We start from the raw sequence: 12,228 nt of genomic DNA on the forward strand, positions 1-12,228 counted from the left end.
GCGTAGTAGCTCATGACAGTCAACCAGAAAATCATAGGCATCCTCAGATTCAGCACCCTTGAAGATTGGAGGTTTCAATTTCAAGAACTTACTGAAAAGTTCATGTTGATCATTTGTCATTATGGGCCCTGTATTCAGACGAGGAAACGTGCCTATTTCCAATGGAACATCCATGCGGGGAGCCGCAGTAGCCGCATGTTGTACCTCCGAACCCTGAGGTGCTGGTGTAGAAAACACTTGAGGTGTTTGACCTTGATCAGATAACCCAGTAAGATAAGCAAGAACCTGATTGATCATCTCTGGGGTAGGTTGGGGAGGCAATCCCTCATTCTGTACTTGTTCAGTTTCCCCTTCCTCACCCTCTCTTACTACTTCTTCAGTCGGTGGAGGAGCCACTGCCCTAGTATCAGATGGGCTAGGTGCTCGTCCTCTTCCTCTAGAGGACGTCCTCCCACGACCTCTACCATAGCCTCTTGCCGCTACTCTTCCTCGAGCTACAGCCCCAGTGGCTGGCTCAGACGCTTCTTGTCTTACCGATGTTGATGTTAGCGCAGTCGTTGCTCTAGTTCTAACCATCTGCGAAATAGAGTGAAGATGGTCAGATACCAATTTGTATCACCTAGATACCAATTGGACCCAAGTAATAGCACGAAAGAAAGAAAAAATGGAATTTTCCAAAAGTCTTATAGCCTCTCAAAGAAAAGTAAAGGTGCCCCCCTACCGTTCCTAAAGACTCTACTAGACTCGTTCTTGTGTGATGAGACCAACGAACCTAATGCTCTGATACCAAGTTTGTCACGACCCAAATCGGGCCGCGACTGGCACCCACACTTACCCTCCTTTGTGAGCGAACCAACCAATCTAAACCTTAACATTTCAATAACTTCTAAAAACTCAACAACTATTATTATCCCCAAAATCTGGAAGTCATCATCACAAGAACATCTACTTCAAATTACTAAAGCTAAGAGTATCTAAGAAGCTAAAATACATAAAAAGCAAGTCCATGCCGGAACTTCAAGGCATCAAGACATGAAGAGGAAGATCCAGTCCAAGCTAAAAACGTTAGCTCACCCTGATATCTGGAGTAATGAAGACTGGCTAGAGTTGCGGTTGAGTTGAAGATGATGGCACGTTTGCTGCACTCCACAAATAACAAAGAAGAAAACATAAAAGTAGGGGGTCAGTACAAACACAAGTATTGAGTAGGTATCATCGGCCAACTCAAAATAGAAAACAGTATATATCAGATAACATCATAAAATCAACTAATATCCTTAGCATGCAGCATTTACAATTACCATAACCCTTGGTTACAACACCAAGCTCATCAACGAGGACTCATGCCTCCTCATCATACTCATTTGGGAATTAGGTTCATTAGATTGAATATATTAACATCTTTCAAGATTCATTATCTTTATTCCTCTCGTGTCGGTACGTGACACTCCGCTCCTCAATATACTATCCTGGTGTCGGAACGTGACACTCCGATCCTCATTCTATCCTGGTGTCGGAACGTGACACCCGATCCATATTCTATCCTGGTACCGAAATGTGACACCCGATCCATATACTATACTGGTGTCGGAACGTGACACTCCGCTCCTCATTCTATCCTGGTATCGGAACGTGACACCCGATTCATATTCTATCCTGGTACCGGAACGTGGCACCCGATCCATATTCTATCCTGGTGTCGAAACGGACACTCCGATCCTCATATACTATCCTGGTACCGGGACATGGCACCCGATCCCCTAATCTCACTACTTTCGTTCATCAAGCCTTCTTTTATACCAAGGCATCATCATTAACAAAGTAGATTAGGGTTTCTTTTTCAAGATTTAGGATTCAATAGCTTCATCATGCTTATTTTATCACAATTATATAATCACAACATGCAAACACACAATTAAGCATATAGAAGGGTTTACAACACTACCCAATACATATTATTCGCTATTAAGAGTTTACTACGAATAGTGTAAAAACCATAACCTACCTCCACCGAAGATTAGTGATCAAGCAAGCAATTTCCCCAAGCTTTGTTCTTCGTTTTCTCTCTTCCTCGTTCGATCCTCTCTCTCTCTTTGTTCTTTCTACTTTTCTTATTCAAACCCTCTTTCTTATACCCTAATTAGCATATAATTAAGAACAAAAGATGGCACTAATAACACACTAATTAACTTAAGGCTACCTCTTTTAACCCCCAAGTAATTAGACTTATTAAAATTAACCCACTAACTTTATAGTTAAAGCGGGAATAGTCCAAAACGCCCCTTAAAATAATTACAGAAATCCGACCCAGCCTGGGATAACGCAGCCTGTGACGGCCCGTCGCGCCTGCGACGGTCCGTCCTGTTGCTCCGTCACAGAGTTCAGAGACTCAATTTCTCTGAAGAGTCTGTGACGGTCCGTCCTGCCATTCCGTTACAAAGTTTAGAGAGTCGATTTCAGTACCCAATTTTCAGAATTCTAAGTATTTTGGAACGAGATACCCTCGACGGTTCGTCGTGCTCACGACGGTTAGTCGTGGGTTCCGTCGTCTCAGCCTGTTTTCCCAGAAATAAAATTTGCTGCTCAAAACGACTAAACAGGTCGTTACACCAATCCACCCCCACCCCCTGTCAACCCTTGTACCACACACAACCAATCAGCCCCCCACCCCCTCCAAAAAAAATTAAAGTATGTTTTTATTTTAACACATCCTCACTCTCGACCCCCGCCACCCCATCCCCCAGAAAAATAATAATAAATCTAAGTTTATTTTTAAAAAGTACTTTCAATTTTAAATTTTTATTTTTCACCCCTATCCCACCCCCACCGCTCTCCCTCAACAAGCCCCACTACCACCACCTTCCTGTAACAGCCCAAAAATTCTATGACCTAGACTATAGCTTTTCATGATGAATAATGATGATTCTAGATCTAAAAAAAGGTAATTAAATTAGCTAGGAAGTACTAAATCTTTAACGTCAAGAAATGTCCATGACGTTCGGAGACTAGTGAAAGAGGTCTAGTGTGCCTTTAGGTCTTGGAAGGGGTTGGAAGGGTCGTATGAAGGTCAAAGTTTGTAAAAATAGTTAGGGTACACATTATAACATTTTTAGGGTCAAAAAGTCCAGGTATGACTCCTCGAGGACCACCCTAAGGCCCCTGAGTAGAACCCAAACATTTGATCCAAAGCTATCAAAACAGCTTTACAATCGACGAAGCAAAGGATGGTCCATCGATGGACTCACACTCCGTCATTGGAGGTCATGAGTCGCTACTCAGTGTATGAAGCGTCAACTCCATTTTGAGAACTTTCTAAATCAAAACACGACTTGCAAGGATGGTTCGTTCTAGAGCGACGGACCATTGATTGAGGGCGTCGTTAGGTTTCTGCGAACTATTGTACTACACGGCCAAGTGAAGGGTGGTTTGATGAATTCCACCCTTGGATAATTAATTTTAGGGTCAAAAAAATAATTTATTTTAGGTATATTAAGGGATTTTAACTTATTAAACAAGTCTGCACACTACAAAATCCCAAAATCCCAAAGACTCACTTCTCTCTAGTTTCTCTCTCCCCAACTCAAACCTCCACCGAAGAAACATTGGAGCTCTCCCCCAAAACTAGGGTTTCTATCTATACATGGGTCCTCTTTGAAAAATGAAATTTATGAATCAATTGTGATGAATTATGATCCTTTATTATCATTTAACTATGTAATGATGGCTAATTTTTTGTAATCGCTTGAGATTTCCCCTTGGACCCTTGTTCTTCCCTAAACTCATTAAGCCTTGAAATTTTTATGGCGAATTGTAGAAGATGATGAATATAGGGATTGTGTAGAATGATGTTAGCTGTGTATTACTTCTTGAATAACCTTGTTTATGTATTGATTATGTATTCTTGGGTAATTGATATATCAAGGCCCATGAAGGGGCAAGAAGGTATGAAGGTTGGTTCTTTCTTGAACTCAATTATTAAAATTGAACTACTTAGATGGTAATGATCTTATATCTAATGTGTTGTTGTGGTGTTGATGACAATTATCCCTCATCCTTAACCCTATACACTTGAATTATCTATAAAGTATGTATGCATGTTTTGATATGATTATTGTACGATTGAAAGGTAGTTCTCATCATGACTATAATGAAGTGTTTAAGTTAAACGTTTACTCACTTTCTAGTGGTTTATAAAGTGAAAGGGTTGTTCTCACTTATGATTACCTATGAGCTTTTATGATGAGATGTTTACATAAGGGTCTAGTAAAGGTTAATGTTAACTTATGTGATGACTAAACATGGTTACAAAAGGGAATAGATGCTTAGCACCTTAAGGGAATGTAAATGAGATGGGAGTCTCACATTTAGTAAGTCCGACTTACCACATGTGTTTCCTCATGTGGTCTAATGTTGGTTATTGAAACCTCTTTCTCTAATTATAAAAGTAAATAGTTAAATAAGTGTATGAACTCTCTCCAGATCCTTCTTAAGGCTTTCTACATAGTGTGAGGGAGGGTATGGGACTTCTCTCATACATTGCACTTTTAGGATCCTAAGAGATGGTTCTAGTAGTGTTCCTTTATGATTGTGTTGATTATGACTTGTGTTGCTAATCTATTTATGATCTTTATGAATAAATCATGTCATTATAAAATATGAGATTAAGAATATTGCATGTTGTGGGTTTCTTAATGCGATACTAAGCTTTGGATAGGACTATGGGGTTCTATTCTTTGCATTGCAAAGGTATTGCTTGGGTTGCCTACATGTTGGGTTGATATTACGTTGGGTTGACTATAATGCTTATTATATGTGTAGGTTGGGTTTAATTGATAGAAAGCATGTTTTGACTAAGCTGTCCTTTTATACATGCATTGATGATTTTATGCATAGAAGCCATACTTAGTACGTGTGATGTACTAACCCATATTTTCTTCCCTTTTTCCCAAACTATGTAGGTTCGGGTCGTTGAGGATTTCAAGGCCACTTCTCAAGACACTTGAACTTGCTTCTACAAGTTGGTGAATCCTCAAGTCCAAGGATGAAACCCCATATTCTAGCTTTCTAGTTTTTGTTATGTTTGAAAGACAATATTTGTATTTTATAATTTGAGATGTTCTCATTGATGTATGGGCTAAGTCCCAAGTTTCTATTCCTTAATGTCTAAATGGTTCATTGTGACAAAGTTAGATGATATTTCCCTTATATGTAAAGAAGTGAACTTCCAAAGTAAAAGTTTTAAATATGTCGCACTTTTATTCTATGATACATGGTATGACGTATGCTAAGGGCTTGTATAAGACCTCTTCGTGGTCGAATACGCCGGTAACGACTAGGGGGTACCCTTGGGTCGTTACAAACTTGGTATCAGAGTATAAGGTTGTAAATAATGTAGGATTGATGTCACAACATACCATGTAAAGTAGAGTCTTGTTCATGGGTGTGTAGCGCACCACACATATAAATGTGAGGCTACGAGATGCTTACGAAACTATCACTCTTTTGTCATTCTTTAGTCGTGCCTAAGAATCTTAACTCCATCTAGTCATTTATTATAATTCTTTTATTATGCTTATAAGCAATAAATACAATAAGGAACAATACTCGAAGTCCCAAAGAGGAAAATGTGAATGACGTTGTTCCCCCTCAAGCTCCGCAAAACCCTCAAGTTCCTATTGAATAAGGCGCTATGTTTAACTTGAGATAAGGGTGACTATTCATATCTTGACTCAATTTTTAGCTACTCAAGATGGTACAATTACTAGGGTCCAAGTTAACCCCAATGAGAACGCTATCGCATCTAGGATTAGGGATTTCACAAGGATGAATCCCCTTACCTTCTTTGTTCCAAAATGATGGAGGACCCGCAAGGGTTCATTGATGAAGTGTTAAAGGTTCTAGATGCTATGGGTGCGTCTTCTCAATAAAAGTCAGAACTAGCCACCTATCAACTCAAAGATGTGGCTCAAGTTTGGTATGAACAATGGAAATAGGAGAGGCCCGTTGGAGAAGGTCTGTTTAGTTAGGCATCACTCAAGACGGCCTTCCTTGAAAGGTTCTTTCCCTTAGAATTGAGGGAAAGGAAAATGCAATAATTTATGAATCTTCGTCAAGGGGGTATGAGTGTGAAAGAGTATAGCCTCAAGTTCACTCAACTATCAAAACATGCTCCCACTATGGTGGTAGATTTCAAGGCTAAGATAAACACATTTGTTATATGGATATCTGACCTTGTGGTGAATGAATGTAGGTCGTCTATGTTGATTTCTAGCATGGACATCTCATCTCATGGTTCATGCCGAACAAAGTGATGAAATAAATCTTAAGCAAGTTTGTAAGGAGTTGAAGAAGACAAGGGACAAAGATGGGAATTCTTCCAAGACTAGTTTGTGGTTCAAGACAAGCCAAGATCAAGAGGTTTTCCAACCAAGGTCCTCCTAATACTCCAAGGGTCAACAAGGGTAATGTGTATACCCTCAATCTTAAAGAGGGGAAAGTGGTGCTTCTTATGTGGTGCAAAGTGTGGTAGAAAACATGAAAGTAAAGTGCCTAGTTCGCACGGGGAACTGTTATGGTTGTGGTAAGAGTGGCTACATAAAATTGTTATTATGCCTTTTTGTAAAAACTTCATAAAACTTGGCACGATAATCATTATACCATTTACATACTTAATTTAGTCATATTCGATGGTCACAACATTATATAAAACCATATATTGCATTTAAGGCATTTTAGTCACCACTTTACAGTAAACTTATTTCAATTAGAGTGAGTACCTTCATTGTACAGTAAGCTTTCTTTCTGTTTAACTTCTTAATTGTCCAAGTAAAGCTTTAGTTATACTTGGTGCAATGCATCCTTAAGGACACAAAGTACTCATACATATAACTTTCCTAACTCAACACATATATTAATAGAAGTATAACACATCATAAGACACATTCAAGTTAAGACTACCAAAACCATTACAATAAACTATAGTCAATTTGCACATATGCTAACTTCACTTTACATAGACAAGAATAAGACCTTCCTCACAACCCCAATCTAAGTGTACTAGTGCAATGTACATGTGAACCCCATAACCTCACACATACTAAGTAAACCTATCAATAGACCACAAGCATATCATTCACTTCAGACATCAACAAGGCAAGTAAATACAACTTCATATATGCCAAGTAAGACCACTTCATATATTCACTAAGACCCACATTATGCATATAAGGTAAGAACACATCATATAGACTCATTAGGACTCCTACCATGCATATCATCACAACAAGTAGACAAGACTACAATTTCATGCATGAGGAAATAAACATAATCATATGCATTAGAAAACCTTCCTAGAACTCCCTTCAAGAGCTACTTGTGCAATGCATAGCTGAAATCCCATACCCCCACCTACACTAAGCAACTTCCCTAAGGTTATCCTAGTTAGGGTCCTTACTTTACTTGCATAGTCCATTTTACTTTAGGGAAACTGTATCCTTAACCGACATTAAGCCCATGGTGCTACATCAAATTTGGTGTTGTAGAGCCTTACACCAAGGGAAGGTGCTCTACCTTGCCAAAGTAGAACATTAACACATGCTAGCATCTTAGGTGAAATACCTTGCTAGATCCTATGGGGAAAGCATAGTTATCGAACATTGAGGTATATATGGAAACACTCTTTATTCCTATTGAGGCATTGTAGTTATCCACCTCATGAGTACAATGGTGAACAAGCCTTCCCACATTGGGAAGGGGCACCACTCATCTAAGTTCACTCGGTGCTAAGTTAAGTTCCCTTTATTGAAAAGTCATTATTATCATTACTTTATACAATGTAGGATTAAGAGAGCTAAACCCTCATATGCTTAGCTCATAGGTCATAGATGAGAGTTCATCAACCTAAATGATATGAGAAGTCCTTTCACATGGACATAGCATAAGCAAGCACCATTTAGTTTAGGGTACCCTTGAGAACACCTTTCAAGAGCCCCTCTATTGACTAGATCATCATACAAGCATCATGGACATACTTTCATATTGAGTGTGTGTATACATATATGTGAGCAAACCTTTCACATAACCACCCTTAGACCACACATGTTCATACTTGTGCTTCTTTCATGCATAAGAGCATAGGTGTAACTATATGACTAATACTTCCATACAAACACATTTAGACCCTATGCATATTCATACTTCATCATACCATATAAGACATATTCATAGCTTACTCATGCATTCATAACCATGTACATAGATAACAAACCTAGGAATTATCCTATAAAGGCACACATGTGTAATGCATAGAAAAGTTCCTATACCCTTGTCCATACTAGTACACCTATCAAGTCATCCTAGTTAACTAAATACATAACATGCTTCAAAGACCTATACTTTACATGCATAGTAGTAGACACAGGTGCATATGAGAATATCCTTTCATTAGGCACCATGAACTTATACTACAAGTAAGCATACATGATGTGTGAGTGTGTGCGCATTGGTAAACATGATCACATAATGTCTATCAACTGCACATTGTCGCAGCCACCCTCTTAAGACCACAATTCACATACATGCATAGACCACACATCACAATTTAGCATAAAAGTATAGGTGCAACTATATGAGTAATACTTCCATACAAACACATTTAGACCCTATGCATATTCATACTTCATCATACCATATAAGACATATTGATAGCTTACTCATGCATTCATAACCATGTACATAGATAACAAACCTAGGAACTATCCTATAAAGGCACACATGTGTAATGCATAGACAAGTTCATATACCCTTGTCCGTACTAGTACACCTATCAAGTCATCCTAGTTAACTAAATACATAACATGCTTCATAAACATATACTTTACATGCATAGTAGTAGACACGGGTGCATATGAGAATATCCTTTCATTAGGCACCATGAACTTATACTTCAAGTAAGCATGCATGATGTGTGAGTGTGTGTGCATTGGTCAACATGATCACATAATGTCTATCAACTCACATTGTGGCAGCCACCCTCTTAAGACCACAATTCACATACATGCATAGACCACACATCACAATTTAGCAGACGAGATAAGATAACATCACATTACATTCGAGACTCCTAAGCTTAGCTAATCACACATTTATATAGGGGTACATAGGTAGGGGTCATTAATCATCATTATATCATTAATGGAAGCACCTAAACATAACCCTAACATAGTCATCCACGTGCTTATTACATAGGCAATACAACCTAGATAATAACTAGAGTAGTAGACTAGGCATGCTTCAAATTTGGGGACCATCAGCACCACATCTTCATAATAAAATTTCCTTCAAGGCCATGACATCATATATATATATATATATATAATTTGGATTAGCAATATTATTCATTAATATAATTTTATTTTCTTCTTTAAATTTCAATTCATTTTAAACTACGTAATGTATTAATAGAACATTTATGGGAGCAATCACAAAAGTGGAGTATGTATGTAATATTTAAAATAATTTCAATTATGTAATGTTTATTTAAATATATCTCATTAATGATTTCATTTTACAACACAAGAAAACTGTGAATTTAATGAAGATTTTTCTGATTCGCATGAAACTTATGTTCTGGAAAATTTTCATACTAATTCTCGAAAAAATCCCTATGTAATTCACAGCTTTTTTGTAGTGTTATTTGTATTATCCATTATTGTATATAATGTATAATATTTGCTAGCAATTTATATTATTTAAAAATATGATACACAATAATTTCATATTAAATGATTATAAAAGAAAATAATATGAATTATATATGGTGAATATTTTAGAAAGAATTTGCTTTATAAATAATAAATATATAAATGAAATAAGAAATAATAGCATAATAATAAAGAAAGAAACTTTTTTTGGAGTAAAATTTTGTGGAATGGGCTGAGTTGATTATATCAAATTTGGTATACACCAAATCTATATATATATATATATATATATATATATATATATATATATATATAAAGCAGAAACATTGGCCAGCTGATGTGGCATAGTTAAAAAACCAGCATTTCAATTTTTCTTTTTTCCTATTTTTTTTTATTTTTTACTAATTATTTCTACATAAATTATATTATTAAATAAATTGTAACTGAACCCATAAATTCTTCTTTTTCCAAAACTGCTATCCTTACTAATTGTACTATTTACTTTTCCAAAACGGCTATCCTCACTAATTGTACTATTTACTTTTTCAAAACGGCTGCTTCCACGATCTTTCAATTATTTTGACAATTCAAGTTATCATTTCATACATATGCTATATATAAGCATTTTTTCTTTTCAATTTTATTTCATGTAACCTAAGGATTATGTTTATATATTTATATATTTCTTATCATTGTTTATTACATGTATTTTCGTTGTAAGAATTTCATTTTGATTTGTAATTTCATCAACACATATCTTTCCAACTATTACAAATATATTACTGGAAGATTGAATTCAGGTGATGTTAAATTATGAGGAGAAATTGCTTTTGACGTTCGATGAGATGGTCATAGAAAAATTATGTGAGCTGCTTCAAAAAGATCGCTGCAAAAAGTATCTTTGTAAGGTATGACTACTTTGAATTTGATGACCCTATTAGAGGTTTGATTAGGAACATGAACGGATGATAGAGCATATTGTCTACGTAAGTTTAAAGGCATCCATCAAATTATGATAAAATTTTAGGTGTTCTTAGTACATGTTTTAGTAGGTCATTTTATTGGTGGTGCAACTGCTACTTACTTGTGAATATATTTGATACAGGAAGTTCTAGCATCTTTTTAGAGTGAACGCAATTCATATGTTTAGACAATAAATAAGGAGAACAATATTCAATAGAATTTTATATATTTCACTTAATTGTTATTATTTTATTTTATTGTACCATAAATTTTTACCTGTGAGGGCATATAATAACTCATATTTCTTCCTTTAATTTGTTTGTCTTATATTTTTTTTTAATCCATTTCAAAGAAAAAATGTATCTTTCCCTTTTTACTACATTTTATATATATATATATATATATATATATATACAGATTATAAAACTCAAAAAAAAACTTTCTTAAATTTCTTATCGAGTCAAAACGAGACGATCAATTTGAAATAGAGGGGTAGATGAAAGAAAAATGTGGAAAGGTGATGCCTTTATATATTAACTCGAAGACATTTTCAAGTCTAATTTTGTGATTAATTGATGACAGATACATTTGTGTAAAGTTTTTTTTTGTTATGAATATTTATTAAAAGATTAAAGATTTTTATAGTGCAAAAAGAAACTAAAAAGAAGAGGAAGCAGAGGATGGTGGAGTTGAAAAAGGTAGAAAAACAATACTCTTACACGGATGAGCTTAAATTATCTACCCTTTGGAAATTTCTTATGAGATATCATAATTATCCTTAATGCTTTAGGTTTGATGTATTATAAATTTGTAGCTTTTTAAGTCATACCTGATTGTTTATTAAAACTTTTTACGTTTTACTTAATAGTAGATTTTATTAGTTTTTCGATATTACAATACCTATAAATTTTTATTTTGTGGTTTTAATCTTTTATATACAAGTTTGCTTTGTGAGCAAGTTAAAAATTTATATGTTGGCAAAACTCATGTTATAGATGTTCCGTTGTCAAAGAAAATACTTGTTTCACTTACAGTTGATGAACTTTATAAAAGCTTTACATTTATTATCACTTTGCTCAATATTGACAATGGACAGTGGAGCTTTTATTTCCATTTATAAAATATTTGGACACAGATTACAAAAGTCCAATACTTCAATTACCAATCTTAATTATCACGATATCATTTTCTCGTATGAATTTCTTGAAGGTCATAAATAACTTTTAAATTATGAAGGTACTTCTCCATGATCCTTATGTTGTTTCTAACTATAATTAATGGCGACTTTCCTGTCTTTTACGGCAATATTAGTCTATCCAATTGCTTATAGTGACATTAACATATTTATACCTCCTAAATGTCATTTCAAATTTATAATACCAAATAATATTTTACTTATAATTTTTACACTTTATCAGAATTTTCTCATCATAAGTTTTTTATTTGATCACAACTCACAAGTGAAAAAACATGAAATACATAAGGAAACATGTTCTTACCTAACTGGGGAGAAAGTGATAAATCTGAGAATAAATTTTAAACTGTTTGTACTTGATGATTCTAA

The sequence above is a fragment of the Solanum lycopersicum genome, chromosome 4, assembly GCF_036512215.1.
Source record: "Solanum lycopersicum chromosome 4, SLM_r2.1".
NCBI lineage: Eukaryota > Viridiplantae > Streptophyta > Magnoliopsida > Solanales > Solanaceae > Solanum > Solanum lycopersicum.